This window comes from Sus scrofa, chromosome 1 (assembly GCF_000003025.6).
Source record: "Sus scrofa isolate TJ Tabasco breed Duroc chromosome 1, Sscrofa11.1, whole genome shotgun sequence".
In the NCBI taxonomy this organism is placed as follows: Eukaryota; Metazoa; Chordata; class Mammalia; order Artiodactyla; family Suidae; genus Sus; species Sus scrofa.
In genome coordinates, this window is record NC_010443.5 from 85,716,593 (window position 1) to 85,735,895 (window position 19,303).

Sequence of the window (19,303 nt, forward strand, 5' to 3'; positions counted from 1 at the left end):
TGCAGAGGTAAAGCAGAGACTTAGCTCCTCAAGTTATATACAGAACAATCTGATGTTCTCTGAATTCTTCAAGATCTAAGGCCCTCACCTAGCTGGAGGGTGGTAAATTCAGGCTGAGCTTAAGCACATAGATCCCAGGGTGGATGGAACCAGAAGGCTGATGATTGAGATTCCTAGAAACTTATCTTGTTACCTCCCCACCAAACCAATCCGAAGAAAGTCACACCCTGCAATTCTCATGCCAAATTTTGCCTTTTGACCCTGCAAGAAACTTTTCTCTGCTCCAAACTCTGGCGTTTAGAACAGTACATTGGGCATAGGAAGTCGGGTTCAATAATAATAGGGACATCAAGAAAAGAAAAATTCACTGGAACGTGAACTACTGAGATAGTAGTTGTAAGATTCTTACAGAAGACCATGTCAAAGTGATCAGGTTTCTTAGGTTTCCTTGTCATCACCTGCTATGGTAACTAAGTGTCCAAAACTGTCATGCCTTCTTGAGAATAAAATAACTTAGCCCCATCCATGCTATTTTAAGTCCTTCCATTTTATGCTGCTTTTGAAATGGCTTTTATTTTCGGACACCTCAGATATAATCCTTTCACTGACCACAAAGTGGTTTATTCTGAAAACTGCTGTAAAGAGCAAATTCTTTGAATCCATATTTCCTCAGTTGACATGACCAAACTGTTACGATTTCTCAGTGGCATGTGGCAGTTGCATCTGTAACCAGTCATAACCAGAAGAAACTCTGGCAATTCAGTGGTTGCACAATTTATACTAGCCATTGGAGGAGTTGAGTATTTTGGTCTTGAATTCCAGTGCGGCCTAAGGAATGTTAGCAGTCTCTTTTTCCAAAATTGTGGTGTACGTCTAACTCAGTTAATTCCCTAACACAAGGCTTAGTCATTATCCCCTGTATATTTGGAGAATGTTTTGTGTGTGGCAAATTAATGTAAACTCATCTTTGTTTGGTTTCTTCCAAGCTGTAATTCATTAAATTCTCTATCAGTGAGTTGTTCCACTTCTTAAGTCTGGGAAAAGTCTTTTCCAGACACTCATCTATAATTTTGGCCATTCCTCCTCTTTGCATAAGTACAATTTAATTAGTCATAAAACGCTACAGGGGGTCCATCCAGGCTCACTTGGAAGCTTCAAAGCCAGGAAGACATAATGACAAGTTTTACTTGCATTCCTTTCCACTCCTCACTCCAAGAGCCTATGGCTCTCCATGCAAGGGACCCAAAATCCTGTTTCCCCAGATCCTAATTGCTTTCAATACTCCAAGACTTTTATTGGACTTACTTTATTGGTCAGCCATACCTCTTCCAACTGAAGATACGTCCCTGGAAACTTCCAAGGAGACTGATGGAAGTCACAATAGTTTCCAGAACAAGCCTTTCACACCAGAAAAAAGAGACCCTCAGCACTTAAAATACAGAATTCTGGTGACTACAGCCAAGACTTATGGCTTATAGTTCTGTCTCTGTGTCTCACTCACTTTCTGGTCTTATGTAAATCTCCCCATCTCACAGGCTCTCACATCTCTAAGATCTCTCTAGATCCCAAAATGTATGAAACTAACGATATAAAAATTCAAGAGGGAGAGTAATAAAATTCAAGAAGATGACTTCATTATTCTATTTATCTCATTTTAAAAATTTTGGTTAAAAACACAACGTAAAATGTACCCCTTGAATCGTTTTGAGTGCACATTTCAATGTAGGGAGCAATCAACATCCATCTCCAGAACTTCTTTCATCTTCCAAAACAAAATTCTGTGCTCATTAAACAATAACTATCCATTTTTCCCTGCTTGCAGCCCTTTGCAACCACCACTCTACTTTCTGTCTCCATGATTTTGACTACTCTATGTATCACACATATAGAAAATAATACAGTATTTTCCTTTTTGTGACTGGTTTATTTTACTAGCATAGTATCCTTAAGGTTCATCTACGTGGTAGCATGTGTCAGAAATATCTTCCCTTTTAAAAGTGAATGATATTTTATTTTATATAAATGTATCTGTCAATAGAAACTGAGGTTTTGAGAAAATTTGATTTTTTTTTAATTATCTGCTATGGTGTTAATTTTCTTGCAGATCAGATTCTTAGCTACATGTCAAATTTTCATAGGCGTTTTTAAAAACATAGATGCATTATGCATCTCTCTTAATCATAGATTTGCTAAATCAGAATTTCCCCCATAGTGGGACCTAGGAATCTGTGCTTTAAGAAAACTAAAGGTCTAACTTCTTACCAAAAAGTAATTGTGTATCTGTTCTTTCCTAAAAAAGAAAAAATTCTTTGGGGGGTGATCTGAATATCTATCTCTATACCACATTCAGTGTACTCATGGCACGTTGTAGTTACAACTTAAACAAGAAACAAGTCAGGAGGAAATACACGTGTGTGGAGCGGGTATATAAGTTATTAGCCCCTCTGCCCTGAGGGAAATCACTGGAGCTGGAGCAGAAACAGGAAAAGCCTGGCCACAGTGCATCCTGGGAGACTATGACTTTTATTGTCCTTCTTTGATTCACAGGTTTAAGGATCAAATTATGGGAGTAATACAGAACTGCACTATAATGCATCAAAGCAGCTCTATCTGGATGCTGATCAGCTACTGAAAACCTCCCAGTAGGTAAATATCCCAGAAAGAGATTCTTCCATAAAAATAAGTCAAGTGTTAGCCTAGCCATGTAAAAATCACACAGACTGTCTGCTCACAATTCCATTGTGCAAAAATTATTACATCATAAAGAGACAAAAATTAACATGGAACTTAAAAACATGAAAACACAAGGGAAAGAGAACAGCACACCAAGACTCTGATGATAGTCAGAAAATTAGAGAAAGCTGGTCATTCTCAAAAGGATGTTAAAGAGATGCCTTTTCTGAAAGGCAAAAAATAAAAATAATAATGAACAGACTCTGAATATTCGTTAAGATAATACTTACTGCTATGACAAATAAACCCCTGCATTTCAGTGGGACAAGAAATAAAAGTTTATTGTCCTGGTATATGAAATCCAAAACAGATGGTCCTGATAAGCAGATGGCTCTCCTCCAACTGGCAGTTCAGGGAATGAGGCTTTTTCCACCACAGAGCTCCACCACCTTCAACACATGGCTTTTAAGCTTGCCTTGGAATTGGAAATAGCAGGAGAGATTTTTATGGGCCAGGTGTGGAAGTGATTTGATTCAGTTTTTCATAGATTCCATTGGTAACATTTGATCATGTGGACATCCCTAACTTCAAGAGGGACTGAGAAATGTCTAAGAGGTGTGCAGGAGAAAGGAGAAGCAGGTTAGATGAACAGCTAATCAGTTTCCAGCACCCTGACTACAAGAAGCCTAAAAAATGAAATGCACATACAATAACCTGGGGAGAGAGAAGGCTGGCTGAGATAGGCGGAAATAAAAGAACAATCACAAAAATGAAATCCATCACAGGAAGGAAGAGCAAAACTGAAATGGCAGGATATGGAATAAACTTATGAAGCCTTCCCAGCACACAGAAGAAAGATGAAAAGTTCTAAAAATAATAAAAGAATATGGTCGATATGGAGAGCATAGAAGTGAGAACAGAGATCTTAATTTCTGCCTTGGAGATGCTCTAAAAGAAGAACCAGAATAAAGAATACACAGGAAATAACAAAGACAAAACCAAAGAGACCCAAATATGCAGACACGAATAGCCAACCGTGGTTCAGGTTAATGTAGTGAAGATATCCATGCAAAATACATGGTGGAAGAATTTTAGAAATAGAGAGATAAGAAAAAAAGAAATCCTACAAGCATACATGCAAGCAAATGAATCAATAATAGATAATAAACAAAGCAACAAAATCAGATCTGCAACTCTTTTCCTCTGCTACTTGAGATACCAGGAGGCAAGATTGCAATATCTTTTGATTCTGGAGGAAGGAGCTCTGATGAAATTTAAAAAAAGAATTTTACATATGTCAATGTATCACTCAGTACCAAGACAACAAAATGCAATTTTCAGTAAAGCTAGAATTCAGATATATTTGATTCAAGTAATCCTTTAAAAAGAAATACAGAACAAAAGCAACATTTTTCACTGAATAGCATACTCTAAATGAGAGTAAATCAAATTAAATGCCTCAAGAATGGGGGTCATATGATTAAAAAGTAGTGTTGAAAGTAAAAATTAAGACACAAGAAACACAGTGTCTTTAAATGTGTATTTATAAAATTGAATGCAAGTGTCCAAAAGAATTACTAAAGAAAAGACATAATAAAAATAATGTAGTTACCCTAATCTGCTTACCAGAAACTAGGAAGTAATTACAGGGATAAGTGTTGGGTTGGGGAAAGAGTAAAAATATGCAATATTCTTTAATATGTATTTCTCAGTCGATATTATAAAAGATATGAGAGAACTATAGGTTCAAAATTTTACCAAGTGCATGGCACAGTGAGGCCAAACAAACCAAAACGTTGAAGTCTGGAATTGAGAAAGGATTATTGCAGGGTCATGCAAGAAGACAGGGGGCTTGTGCCTCCCAAACCCTGAACTCCCCAAGAGTTTCAGCAAACCATCTTTAAAGGCAAGGTGTGGGAGGGGCATGGTTGGGTTATTGCAAATTTCTTGATATAGGAATCCTTTGTTCGTGCAGCTGTCCTATAAACCTCCAACAAGACAAATGTTATTCTCTGTTCTGAAATTTTTACCTCTACAGGAATAAAAAACTGGTGTAACTTTAAGGTCAGAGCCTTGAGAAGGGGCTATCCTGTATATTTCAGGCTATAGGCAACATTCTTTTTTTAATTCCCTTTATGATGATTTTTATGTTTTTCCATTATAGCTGGTTTACAGTGTTCTGTCAATTTTCCACTATACATCATGGTGACACAGTTACACATACATGTATACATTCTTTTTTCTCACATTATCATGCTCCATCATAAGTGACTAGACATGGTTCCCAGTACTACTCAGCAGGATCTCATTCCTAATCCATTCCAAAGGCAATAGTCTGCATCTATTATCCCCAAGCACCCCATCCATCCTACTCCCTCCCCCTCCTCCTTGGCAACCACAAGTTTATTCTCCAGGCAACATTTTTAATTTAAAGCAAAGGCAATAGAATACAAAGGTTAAAGTAGGGAGTTCCTATCATGACTCAGCAGTTAATGAACCCAGCTATCATCCATGAGGACTCAGGCTCCATCCCTGACCTCGCTCAGTGGGTTAAGGATCTGGCATTGCCATGAGCTATGGTGTAGATCGCAGACATGGTTGGATCTGGTGTTACTGTGGCTGTGGTGTAGACATGCGGCTACAGCTCCAGTTCAACCCCTAGCCTGGGAACCTCCATATGCCATGGGTGTGGCCCTAAAAAAAAAAGACACAGCTTAAAGTAAAAGAAAAAAATTTAATATAGAGTCAGATTTTTTGTTCTTCTCTATATCAGAAAGTTGCTTTTTCAAGTTTAAAATTAATAACAAGTATAATTTCAAACAGGATAAGAAATCTGGGTCAAAGAGGATCTGGGTGGCAATCCCTAATCCTCCTCTTTCAAATTCTCACTAAATAGCTGTTGAAAACAAAAATAGATATAAAGTCTCAATAACAATGAAAACCAAGACTGAAAGGCATTTAGTATCTGGGAGGAATTAGCACTAGTTGAAAGACAGTGGAGCTGTTGTTTCTGACACATTCTAACTTAGCTTCATGGAAAAAATTTCCTAAGAATGAGTTTCCTGTCTCTGCTATCATCCATCCATGTACTGAGAGTCCCAGGACCTGGAACAACCAGGACACTGCAAAGATCCCTCTCTACCCATTAAGAGATGTTCTCTAAAGCAGAGTATCCTCTGCCTAACTCCAGGTGCTGCCCACTCCTGGAAAACAATCAGGGACAAAGTAAAAGACCATTTCAGGATGCAGTGCATTTTCTGAGACAAAGTACTTGGGTAGGAAAAAACAGAGTGCAATAAGTGCCTATAATATGATTTTTCAGACAAGTTATCAGTTCAAATTAACCATAGGTTAATTACTAGGGACAGAAGGGAAAAAGAGAAAAACAGCTAGAACAGAGCAGAAATAAATTCCACAAAAGCAAGCAATATAGAAACTCAAACAAATTCAGAAGTTACAGAGATTAACCTGCTCTGAAGCTAGAGATTTAAACAATGATGACAAGAGTGAGATGACTGGGAGTTCCTGTTGTGGTACAGGGGAAACAAGTCCAAATAATGTCCATGAGGATTCAGGTTCAATTGATCCCTGGCTTCACTCAGTGGGTTAAAGGATGGGATCCGTCATTGCTGTGAGCTGTGGTGTAAGTGGCAGACGTGGCTCAGATCCCACGTTGCTGTGGCTGTGGCATAGGTAGGCATCTATAGCTGTGATTCAACCCCTATCCTGGGAACTTCCATATGCTGCAGGTGTGGCCCTAAAAAGCAAAAAAAAAAAAAAAAAAAGAGTGGGAAGACTGTGTAACCTGGCCAGTTGCCCCAAGTTTTAAAATATGGAAGGAAGAAAACTAAGATGAAAGCAAAAACAAGAAGCCTATCAAAAAGTATTACAGAAGAAAAAGGATAAAGACATGGTTGGGAATTCAAGGTAGATTGAAAACATAATTCCCTCTGCTTTCTCTTGATATTCCAGTCAAATTATTCAAAGGAATTTGAAACACACACACTTACACACACATGGCATTAACTTAAATCCAAGAAGACAAAGGGGAAAAGAGAAAATAAGAGTAGCCAAGAGATAGGAACAAAAATTTGAAAACTAATAAGCAGAGAGGAGTATTTGACCCTGGAAGAGTGCTGACAGTCGGGAGCTGGTAAATGTACAAGCCAGTTTACACCACAGGAACGAAGAAAGGCTTCAGGATTTTATAGGTTAGAATTAAGAGCAGAAGTATTGCTTAAAAGTATATGTGGTTGCCAAGGGGGAAGGGGAGGGAGTAGGATGGATGGGGTGCTTGGGGTTAATAGTTGCAGACTATTGCCTTTGGAATGGATTAGCAATGAGATCCTGCTGTGTAGCACTGGGAACTATGTCTAGTCACTTATGATGGAGCATGATAATGTGAGAAAAAAGAACATATACATGTATGTGTAACTGGGTCACCACGCTATACAGTAGAAAAAAAAAATAATGTATTGGGGAAATTTTTAAAAAATTGCACAATAAAAAAAGAAAGAAAAAAAAAGTAAGTGAAGGAAGCAGATAGACTCCAAACTCTTGGAAGCCTACCCCATCTGGTCAAGGTACATGTATTGGACAAGCTGAAACAGAAATTGTAGAATTGGGAATTCTAAGAGTGGAGCTAGAGTTGTATAATATAAGAATTGGAAGATGAAGACAAGAGGTCCAACATATGCACCTGGGACACTCAGACTTCTTCCCACTTACCCCTGCACTTAGGCAGGGATTGGCACCCTCACTGGAAAACACACCTGCCCAAGAGGCAAGACATATAGGTAACAACAGTGGGGAATCCTTCCAGAAAAATGTCTGAATCTCTGTCCATTCAAACTTTGGTGAAGCTGCTACTTGAAAAGCCTCTCCTACACTGCACACAATTACAATCAGCTTTAAGTGTCCAGGATCATTGGAGTTTGAGGATAATCATAAATATTGAGACTTAAACACACACAACAGAAACAAATGCACTCGGGGGAGCCAGACAACACAGTAAGAAGTAAATTTTTTGAAAAAAGAGAAAAATTAATTAATATAAACAAAAAAGTCAAGAGAAATATTGAATCCAAAACGGAAAAAAAAATCCATTTTAAAGACACATTCAGGGGAACACAAAATAGCTTTTTAATATTGAGGATTTGATGTTTAAATTCAATTAAAATGTCAAAAAAGAAAGCTGAGAAAATCTTCCAGAAAGTAAAACAAAAGGAAAAAAGATGGAAAATAGGAGGGAAAATATGAGTCTTTTTTTTTTTTTTTTTTGTCTTTTTTGCCTTTTCTAGGGCCTCTCCCAGGGCATATGGAGGTTCCCAGGCTAGGGGTTGAATCAGAGCTGTAGCCACTGGCCTATGCTAGAGACACAGCAACGTGGAATCTGGGCCACGTCTGCTACCTACACCACAGCTCATGGCAATGCTGGATACCTAACACACTGAGCAAGGCCAGGGATCGAACCCGCATTCTCATGGCTCCTAGTCGGATTTGTTAATGAATGAGCCATGATGGGAACTCCACGGGTCTTAAAGATATACACTAGGATGGTCAATATCCAAGTAATAGAGGAATAGGAAAGAAAGATTAGGGAAAATGTAAAAGATGAAAAATGTCAAATTAAAATGTAAATTTCTAGAACCAGAGAGCATAGTCTTTCAGATTGAAAATCTACTTCACATAAAACAACAAATGAACAGACACATTCCAAGTTCCTTGGTGGTGACATTCACAAACCTCAGCAATAAAGATCCTACAACCTGTCACATATAGATTAAAAGTAAGGGGATGGGAAAAGATATTTCATGCCAATGGACAAGAGAGGAAAGCAGCTGTTGCAATACTCATATCAGACAAAATAGACTTTAAAATGAAGGTCATAAAGAAAGACAGACAAGGACACTATTTAATGATAAAAGGAGCCATTCAAGAAGAGGATATTACAATTGTCAATATATATGCCCCTAATATAGGAGCACCCAGATACCTACAACAAATACTAACAAACATAAAAGAAGAAATTGATGGGAGTACAATCACAGTAGGAGACTTTAACACCCCACTCACATCAATGGACAGATCCTTTGGACAGAAAATCAATAAGGCAACAGAGATACCAAAGACGCAATAGAAAAGTTAGACTTAATCGACATTTTCAGGACATTACATCCAGAAAAAATCAGAATATACATTCTTCTCAAGTGTACATGGAACATTCTCAAGGATTGATCACATACTGGGGCACAAAGCTAACCTCAACAAATTTAAGAGTATAGAAATTATTTCAAGTATCTTCTCTGACCACAATGACGTAAAAGTAGAAATCAACCACAGAAAAAGAAATGAGAAAAAACTGACCACATGGAGACTAAACAACAGGCTACTAAAAAAACCCATCGGTCAATGAGGAAATCAAGTAAGAAATTAAAAAACACCTCAAGACAAACGATAATGAAGACACAACCACTCAAAATCTGTGGGATGCATCAAAAGCAGTGCTCATAGAGAAGTTCATAGCAACACAGCCTTTCCTCAGAAAAGAAGAAGAACCTCAAACTGACAACTTAACCCACCACCTAAATGAATTAGAGGGAGTTCCCATCATGGCTCAGTGGTTAACGAATCCGACAAGGAACCATGAGGTTGTGGGTTTGACCCCTGGCCTTGCTCAGTGAGTTAAGGATCTGGTGCTGCCATGAGCTGTGGTGTAGGTCACAGACATGGCTCAGATCTGGCATTGCTGTGGCTCTGGCCTAGGCTGGCAGCTACAGCTCCAATTAGACCCCAAGCCTGGGCATCTCCATATGACACGGGAGTGCCCTTAGGAAAGGCAAAAAGACAAAGAAAAAAAATTAATTAGAAAAAGGACAAGAAAAACCTGAAGTCAGCAGAAGGAAGGAAATCATAAAGACTAAAGAGGAAATCAATAAAATAGAGATTCAAAAAACAATAGAAAAAAATTAATAAAACCAAGAGCTGATTCTTTGAAAAGGTAAATAAAATTGACAAACCTCTGGCCAGACTCACCAAGAAGAGGAGAGGAAAAACCCAAATAAACAAAATAAGAAATGAAAAAGGAGAAGTAACAAGGGATACTACAGAAACACAAAAAACCATGAGAGAATACTATCAACTATTATATGTCAACGAATTTGACAACCTAGAAGAAATGGACATTTTCTAGAGACTTACAGCCTGCCAAACCTTAATCAAGAAGAAAGAGATCAACTGAACAGACTGATCACTAGAAATCGAATTGAATACGCCTTAAAAACACTCCCTACAAATAAAAGTCCAGGACCAGATGGCTTCACTGGTGAATTCTACCAAACATACAAAGAGGAAATTATACCCATCCTCCTTAAAATTTTTCAACAGGTTGAAGAAGAAAGAACACTCCCAGAAACATTCTGTGACGTCACCATCACCGTAATTCCAAAACCAGACAAAGATACCACCAAAAAAGAAAACTATGACAAATATCTTTGACGAACATAGACACAAAAATTCTCAACAAAATTTTAGCCAACCAAATCCAACAACACGTCAAAAAGATCATACACCACGACCAGGTGGGATTCATCCCAGGTGCACAAGGATGGTTCAACATATGCAAATCAATCAACATCATACACCACATTAACAACAAAAAGTAAAAAACAACATCATCATCTCAATAGATGCAGAAAAAGCATCTGACAAAGTCCAACATCCTTTCATGATCAAATCTCTTACCAAAGTGGGTATAGAAGGAACATATCTTAACATAATCAAAGCCATTTATGACAAACCCACAGCAAATATAAGACTCAATGGAGAAAAGCTGAAAGCCTTCCCACTAAAATCTGGAACAAAACAAGGATGTCCACTCTCACCACTGTTACTCAACATAATACTGGAAGTCCTAGCCATAGCAATCAGACAAACAAAAGAAATAAAAGGCATCCAAATAGGAGGAGAAGAGGCAAAACTGTCACTGTATGCAGATGACATGATACTGTACATGGAAAACCCTAAGGACTTGACCCAAAAGCTCCTTGAACTGATCAACAAATTCAGCAAAGTACTAGGATATAAGATTAACATTCAGAAATCAGTCGCATTTCTGTATACAAACAGCGAAATACTAGAAAAGGAATACAGAAATACAATACCTTTTGAAATTGCACCCCAAAAAATCAAATACCTGGGAATACACCTGACCAAGGAGGTAAAGGACTTATATGCTGAGAACTACAAAACATAAATCAAGGAAATTAAAGAGGATTCAAAGACATGAAAAGATATTCCATGCTCCTGGGTTGGAAAAATTAATATTGTAAAAATGGCCATACTACCCAAAGCAATCTACAGATTCAATGCAATCCCTATCAAATCACCCATGACATTTTTCACTGAACTGGAACAAACAATCCAAAAATTTAGATGGAACCACAAAAGACCCAGAATTGCCAGAGCAATCCTGAGGAACAAAAACCAAGCAGGGGGGCCTAACTCTCCCAGACTTCAGGCACTATTACAAAGCCACAGTTATCAAGACAGTCTGGTACTGGTACCAAAACAGACACACAGATGAATGCAACAGAATAGAGAACCCAGAAATAAACCCAGACACCTATAGTCAATTAATCTTTGACAAAGGAGGCAAGAACATAGAATGGGAAAAAAGACAGTTTTTTCAGCAAGTATTGCTGGGGAAACCTGGACAGCTACATGCAAATCAATGAAACTAGAAAACACCCTCACACCATGCACAAAAATAAACTCAAAATGGCTGAAAGACTTAAATATAAGACAAGATACTATCAAACTCCTGGAAGAGTACATAGGCAAAACATTCTCTGACATCAACCTTACAAATGTTTTCTCAGGTCAGTCTCCCAAAGCAACAGAAATAAAAGCAAAAATAAACCAGTGGGATCTAATCAAAGGGAAAAGCTTTTGCACAGCAAAGGAAACCAAAAAGAAAACAAAAAGACAATTTACAGAATGGGAGAAAATAGTTTCAAACGATGTAACGGACAAGGGTTTAATCTCTAGGATACACAAGCAACATACACAACTCAACAGAAAAAAAGCCAACCACTCAATAGAAAAATGGGCAAAAGACCTGAATAGACATTTCTCCAAGGAATATATACAGATGGCCAACAAGCACATGAAAAAATGCTCCACATCCCTGATTATTAGAGAAATGCAAATCAGAACTACCATGAGAGGAGTTCCTGTCCTGGCTCAGTGGTTAACGAATCCGACTAGGAACCATGAGGTTGTGGGTTCGATCGCTGGCCCTGCTCAGTGGGTTAAGGATCTGGCATTGCCATGTGCTGTGGCATAGGCCACAGACATGGCTCGGATCCCGCATTGCTGTGGCTCTGGCATAGGCCGGCGGCTACAGCTCTGATTAGATTCCTAGTCTGGGAACCTCCATATGCCGTGGGTGCAGCCCTAGAAAAGGCAAAAAGACGAAAGAAAAAAAAAAACTACCATGAGATACCACCTCACACCTGTCAGAATGGCCATCATTAATAAGTCCACAAAAAACAAATGCTGGAGAGGATGTGGAAAAAAGGGAACCCTCCTGCGCTATTGGTGGAATGTAAGCTGGTAGGACCACTGTCGAGGTACCTTAGAAACCTATACATAGAACTATCATATGACCCAGCAATCCCTCTCTTGGGTATATATCTGGAAAAAAACTTTCCCTAAAAAAGATACATTCACCCGCATGTTCATTGCAGCTCTATTCACAATAATCAAGACATGGAAACAACTCAAATGTCCATCAATAGATGATTGGATTAGGAAGATGTGGTATGTATACACAATGTAATACTACTCAGCCATAAAAAAGAACAAAGTAATGCTATTTGCAGCAACATGGATGGAACTAGAGACTCTCATACTGAGTAAAGTGGGTCAGAAAGAGAAAGAAAAATACCATATGATATCACTTATATCTGGAATCTAATTTACAGCACAAAGAACCTTTCCACAGAGGGGAAAATCATGGACTTGGAGAATAGACTTGTGGTTGCCAAGGGGGAGGAGGAGGAGAAGGGAGTGGAATGAATGGGGAGCTTGGGGTTAATAGATGCAGACTATTGCTTTTGGAATAGATTAGCAATGAGATCCTGCTGCGTAGCACTGGGAACTATGTCTAGCCACTTATGATGGAACATGATAATGTGAGAAAAAAAGAATGTATACATGTATGTGTAACTGTGTCACCATGCTGTACAGTGGAAAATTGACAGAGCACTGTAAACCAGCTATAATGGAAAAAAATAAAAATAATCATAAAAAATTTAAAATAAATAAATAAATAATTTTAAAAATATATCCTACAACCCTTCCAAGCTGAGAGAACAAAATCAGTGTTCAATCTAAGGGGACACACACGATTTCTCAAAAGTAAATAAAATAAGAGTGTCAAGTTATAACAGCAAAACATTTAGAAACTGCAATTCTACATCCTGCTAAAGGAACAAAGAAGTTGTGAGGGTAGAATTTAAAAAAAATTTTTTTTTTTATTTATACATGTGAGTTCTCAAAGTTTTATATCACTTACACACTTTCTCAGAGGTTTCTGGAAAATTGGCTCCACTGAAGCAAGGAAAGACCAAAATAGGTACACAAGAGTCCAGGAAAGAAAGGGTTCAACACAGGAATGAAGTCAATACTTAATCCACAGTGCCAGGGATCAAACCTGCATCCCAGTGCTCTAGAGATGCCACTGATCCTATTGTGCCATAGCGGGAACTCCAAGAAGTGAATTCCGATGAAGAGGATAATGATGGTGATGATGATGAAGAGGGATTCAACATAGTGTGGGAGCAAAATCTCAAGATATTATCTGTGCTGCTGGTCCAGAGGGCACACAGTCCCAAAGTAGGAGGGACTCCAGAAAGGATGTATCCATGAGAAAAATAAGACTGATAAATTGAGAAATTAATCTTCTATGGAAAAGTTTAGGTGTAAATTAATGAAAAATGTACCCAAACTAATCAAATAATAAAGAAGCATTAGGGAGAGCAAAAAAGTTGTATTTAGGCTGTATTACATGGCTGATGAGAGAAAACGACCTAGTCACAAAATGTAAACATTAAAATCTGATTGACAGAAAAATTATGAAACTATTCCTTGGTGATATTGGGCGCAGTGTGTATTAGTGAGATAATATGAAGGACATAATCCTCAAATTCCATAGTATGATAATAAATGAAAAACAATAAATTCAAGAGATAGTAGTATGAGTATGTTATTCAGGTAAGATAATTACTAATTACCAGAAGAAACTGGTAATGAATGTGTTCAGAAGTGTTGTCATTGGACAGTGGTAATTAAATGGTCAGAGTTAAGGCACCACGAGGCAGAGAATTGCTTTTCTTTGCTATAAATTTGTTATAGACTAGCTGTCATTTCAACTAGGATATTAAATATAATTTAATAAGAAAAATATTGTCATTGCATAAGAAAATATGAGTTGAAATATGAGTTGTTTTCTATCTCTGAAAACGAGCTACTGTAGGATCCATAAAGAACTTTTCAGAAAAATGCTCAGCATGCTCTATTAAGAACAAGATAAAACCTCCATAAATAAGAATCCAAAAAAAAAAAAATCACAGGGAAAAAACAAGTTAGAAAAGACAACTTGAAATGAGAATGGACTGAAAACAGAATATTATGGCAGAATAAAAATCAATATTGAATGCTGTAAGGAATATAGAACTGTTGCAGAAAATAGAAACAATATAATGGAGAACAAACTTAGCCATCCAGGAAGATGGAAGAAAAGGACAATGGGATGAAAATGATGGAAGGATTATGAATATTGAGATCAGAGAAGAGGACCAGTATAAGACACAATATTCATAAAGAAAATCTAAAAACAAAACAGAAAAACAAAAAACAGCAACCAGAACCTGCAATGGGCTACATTTATTTCCCCTCAAAATTCATATGCTGAAACCAAACACCCAGTATTGTGGTATTTGGAGGTGAGGGCATTTGGAAAGTGATTGCTGATTAGATTTGGGAACAGGATTAGAGCCTTAAAGAAAGAAGTCTGGGAACAGTCTCCCAAGGCGAGTTTACAGCAAACGAGAAAGCATGGAACCAGAAAGACATATATCCTCAGGTGATGTTGATCAAGTCCAAGTCCTTGATCTTGGACTCCTAGCTTCCAAAACTTTGAGGAATAAATTTCTGTTGTTTACAAGCTACTCAGTCTATGGTATTTTGTTATAGCACCCTGGACAGACCAATACAGAGCCCTAATATAACAAAATATTCTGAGCTGAAGGAAACAACTTCTGTATGTGTGTTAAAAGGCTTGCTCCATTCTAGAGAGTTAACAGTCAAAGGAAGCATACACTTGAAAAAGTTTTACCAACAAAAGGATGAAGAAAAAGATCCTACAAATAATCAAGAAGAAAATATGCAATCCATGAAAAAGAATGTCAGTCAAGGTAATGCTCAATAAAGCAATGTCCAGAGAATATTAACAGAATAAGGGTATAAACCCCCAATTTTACACATTGCCAATTTGTAGTTTATATGTTAAGTACATGTTAAGGCAGAGAAAGACATCCTCTTTTTCTTTTCCTTGAAATGTAGTTGATTTACAATATTGTTTTTGTTTCTTGTGTACAGAAAAGTGATTAAGATATAAATATATAATATTCTTTTTCATATTATTTTCCATTATGGTTTATCACAGGATATTGAATATAATTGCCTGTGCTCTACAGTAGGTCCTTGTTGTTTGTCTATTTTATATACAGTAGTGTGTATATGTTAATCCCAATCTCCTAATTGATCCCTTCCCCCACTTTCCCCTTTGGCAAACGTAAGTTTCTTTTTAAGGACATTATCATTTATTATACCAGTGTTCATGAAACACCATTTTATTAGTTTCCTAGGACTTCTGTAACAAATTATCACAACCTCGGTGGCTTAAAACAGCAGAAATTTATTTTCTCCTAGTTCTTGAAGCCAAGAGTTCAAAACCAAGGTGTCAACTAGACTCTTATCCCTCTGGAGGCTCAGGGAAAGAATCTAGTCTGTGCCTCTCCCAGCTCCTGACTTCTTCCAGCCATCCTTGGGTTCCTTGAGACACAGCTCCATCACTCCAGTCTCTTTCTCTCTACATTGTCTGCTCCTTTTCATACCTGTCTAAACTTCCTCAGCCTTCCTCCAAGAAGGATAAAGGTGATTGCATCGTGTTCACCTGGATAATCCAGGATACCTTCCTCCTCTGAAGATCCTCCGCTTAATCATTTCTCTTGCCATACAAGGCAATATTTGCTTTTTTGCCATATAAAGTAATGATTACAGGTTCTGAGGATTCAGATGTGGATGTACTTTTGGGGCCACCATCCAGCCCACTACAACACCTATGTGAACTTCTTGAAAAATAAATTGCTTGTAAATGTCTTACTGCTGATTAATAGAGTGAAATCAAGTGCCCATGAATGAGAAAATTGTAGTATAAAGTATTGATATATAAAATATGATTTTTCTAAATGGTTGTTCAAAATCTATCTTGTTATTCAACATAATACAGGAAAATATTTTTTAAAATTTTTTATTAAAGTATAGTTGATTTACAGTACTGTGCCCACTTCTGCTATATAGCAAAGTGACCTAGTCGTGCATATGTATACATTCCCTTTCTTATATTATCTACCTTCCTGTTCTCTCCCAAGAGACTGGATAGAGTTCCCTGTGCTATGTAGTAGGACCTTATTGCTTATCCATCCCCAGTGTAATAGTTTGCATCTATTAACCCCGAACTCCCAGTCCATCCCACTCCCTCTTCCTTCCCCCTTGGCAACCACAAGTCTGTTCTCTATGTCTGTGAGTCTCTGTTTTGTAGAAAGGTTTATTTTCACCATATTTTAGATTCCACATATAAGCGATAACATATGATGTTTGTCTAACTGTCTAATTTCACTTAGTATGAGAATCTCTAGTTGCATCCCTGTTGCTGCAAATGGCATTATTCCTTCTTTCTCATGGCTGTGCTGTATTCCATTGTACGTATGTACCACACTTTCCTAATCTATTCATCTGTTGATGGACATATAGGTTGCTTCCATGTCTTGGTATTGTGAATAGTGCTACTATGAGCACGTGGGTACATGTATCTTTTTGAATTATAGTTTTGTCCAGATATATGCCTAGGAGTGTGTTGCTGGATCATATGGTAGTTCAATGTTTAGTTTTCTGAGGAAACTCCAAGCTCTTTTCCATTGCAGTTGCACCAGTTTACATTCTCACCTTTTCTCCACATCCTCTCCAGCATTTGTTACAGGAAATAATTCTTAAGATAGAATGGCTATAAAGTAAAAAATAATTGTCTGTACATTAAGCCCATATTATTTTATACATTTGGAATTTTGAACCATATAAATGTATTTCTATCCAAAAATTATTAGAATGTTTTAATGGATATTTTAGAAAAAGGACTAAATCTCTCACCTAATAAGGTGAGGGTTTTACGTTATAAACACAAATTTCATGTTAATCGAATAAGACGCAAATTTGAAACTGACACTTGAAAATTATTAGTGAATTTAATTTTATTATGCACAGGTGCATTTAAACTATATAGTCATTTGAAGAATGAAGTTTTAATACAATTTGTGTAATTGGTTACGTAAGAAATTGTTCCTATGCACTTAAAATCTAGCTGTTTACAAACTAAAACGCAAACTAGGAAAATATTTACAAAAAATGATGGAACATAGTGCAAATATTCTCTTTTTTTTTTTTTTGCCTTTTATCTTTTTTTTTTTAGGGCCACGCCCATGGCATACGGAGGTTCCCAGGCTAGGTGTTGCATAAGAGTTGTTGCTGCTGGCCTATGCCGAAGCCACAGCAATGCCAGATCCAAGCCGTGTCTGTGACCTACACCACAGCTCACAGCAACGCTGGATTCTTAACCCACTGAGCAAGGCCAGGGATTGAGCCCAAACCTCATGGTTCCTAGTCGGATTCGTTTCCACTGTGCCATGATGGGAACTCCCACAAATATTCTTATTATATGTGAAGAACTCTCATAAATTAGTGAGAGAAATAGCTAACATTCTTTTAGAAGACTTGGTAAAAGACAAGAAAAAAGAATTTACTAAATTTATGAGCAAAAAATCTAATAATAATTCAATGTTATTAGTAAGAATCCTTTGATTCTACATTTTACTAATTGGCACATTGGTTCTTTGAATTTTTTTTTATGGCCACTCCCACAGCATATGGAAGTTTCCAAGCCAGGGATTGAATCTGAGTCACAGCTGCAGCAACACCAGATCCTTTAACTCACTGAGCGGGGCCCAGGATAGAACCTGTGCCTCTGTAGTGACCTAAGCCACTGAAGTCAGATTCTTAACCCACTGCATGACAGCAGGAACTCTGGAATTTTTTTTTTTTTTTTTTTTTTTTGTAAGTAAACAGCCATTTCAAATTGAAGTGAGTTTTGTTTTTGCTTTTTGTCGTTTTCAAGACAGAGAAGACTTTCAGGGCAGTGGTGGAGAGAAGAGAGAATTGAGAAAGTTATAATCCCCTGAAGAGTGGGATAGACATTTGAGTAGATAGTCACAGCTGAAATAAAGTATCTATCTACAGAGATTTATGCAAACCCAAGGCATGAATATCTCACTGATACCGCATGAATGTATTTTATACAGAGATTTTCAATGAAATGCATGCATAGAGTAGATGTTAGTAATACAAAGAAAATGTATTTCAAATCTAAAGAAAATAACCTTGCCTCCATTCAATAAGAATCCCAGGCTTTTGAGATGAGAAGGGATTTCAAATGCCGTTTGTTATCTCCATGCTATTTCAATAACTTTCTTACACCTTTCTTACACAATTTTATCAGAATCAAAATTGATAAACCATAATTTATGTCTTGACATTTCCAGAACTGTGAGTATTATAAATTAATACTATATCTTTAAAATCTTATTAAATATGTTTGGTGGTTGAAAGGAAACAAAAAGGTAATTTTAAACTAGAGTCCACGATTGTCAAAAATTCATCAAGGATGATGGTAAACATTTTCGACACTTGCTTCCTCTTCCTGGACTATGTTATCATTATCCTAATAAATCTGTTGACCGTTGAATATGCTCTTTACTGCAAAGGCTGCCATTTGCCACAAGTTACACTGAATTTAATAAAAACATAGGATATGTAAAAGGATATGTAGAAAGCACATGTCATGTTTACCTTATTTAATCAGGTGTTAGGAATTTCCTCAAGCCTCAGAGGCTTACACTGAATATGCAAAATATGAAACACCTTTTCTAAGAACATAGCCATTTTAAATAAAATAGATGTTATGGGAATTACAGGGCTCACCATTTTGCATCTCTAGAAAACAAAGAATAAAACTTATGGCTCATGGTTAGAAATGTCCTTGACAGAGAAGTGATGCAGAATTTATTTTAAAATTTTAGTCATCAAAAATAACCACAGAAGCATAATTTAATGGAATGTTCTTAGACATAAAAGAACATAATATGCTACTAAAAGAATCAGACACAAGACATATCTCAATAAAAATAAAGGAAAACTTTTTTGTTAGAAAACCTGCTGACCTCATCAAGTGAGT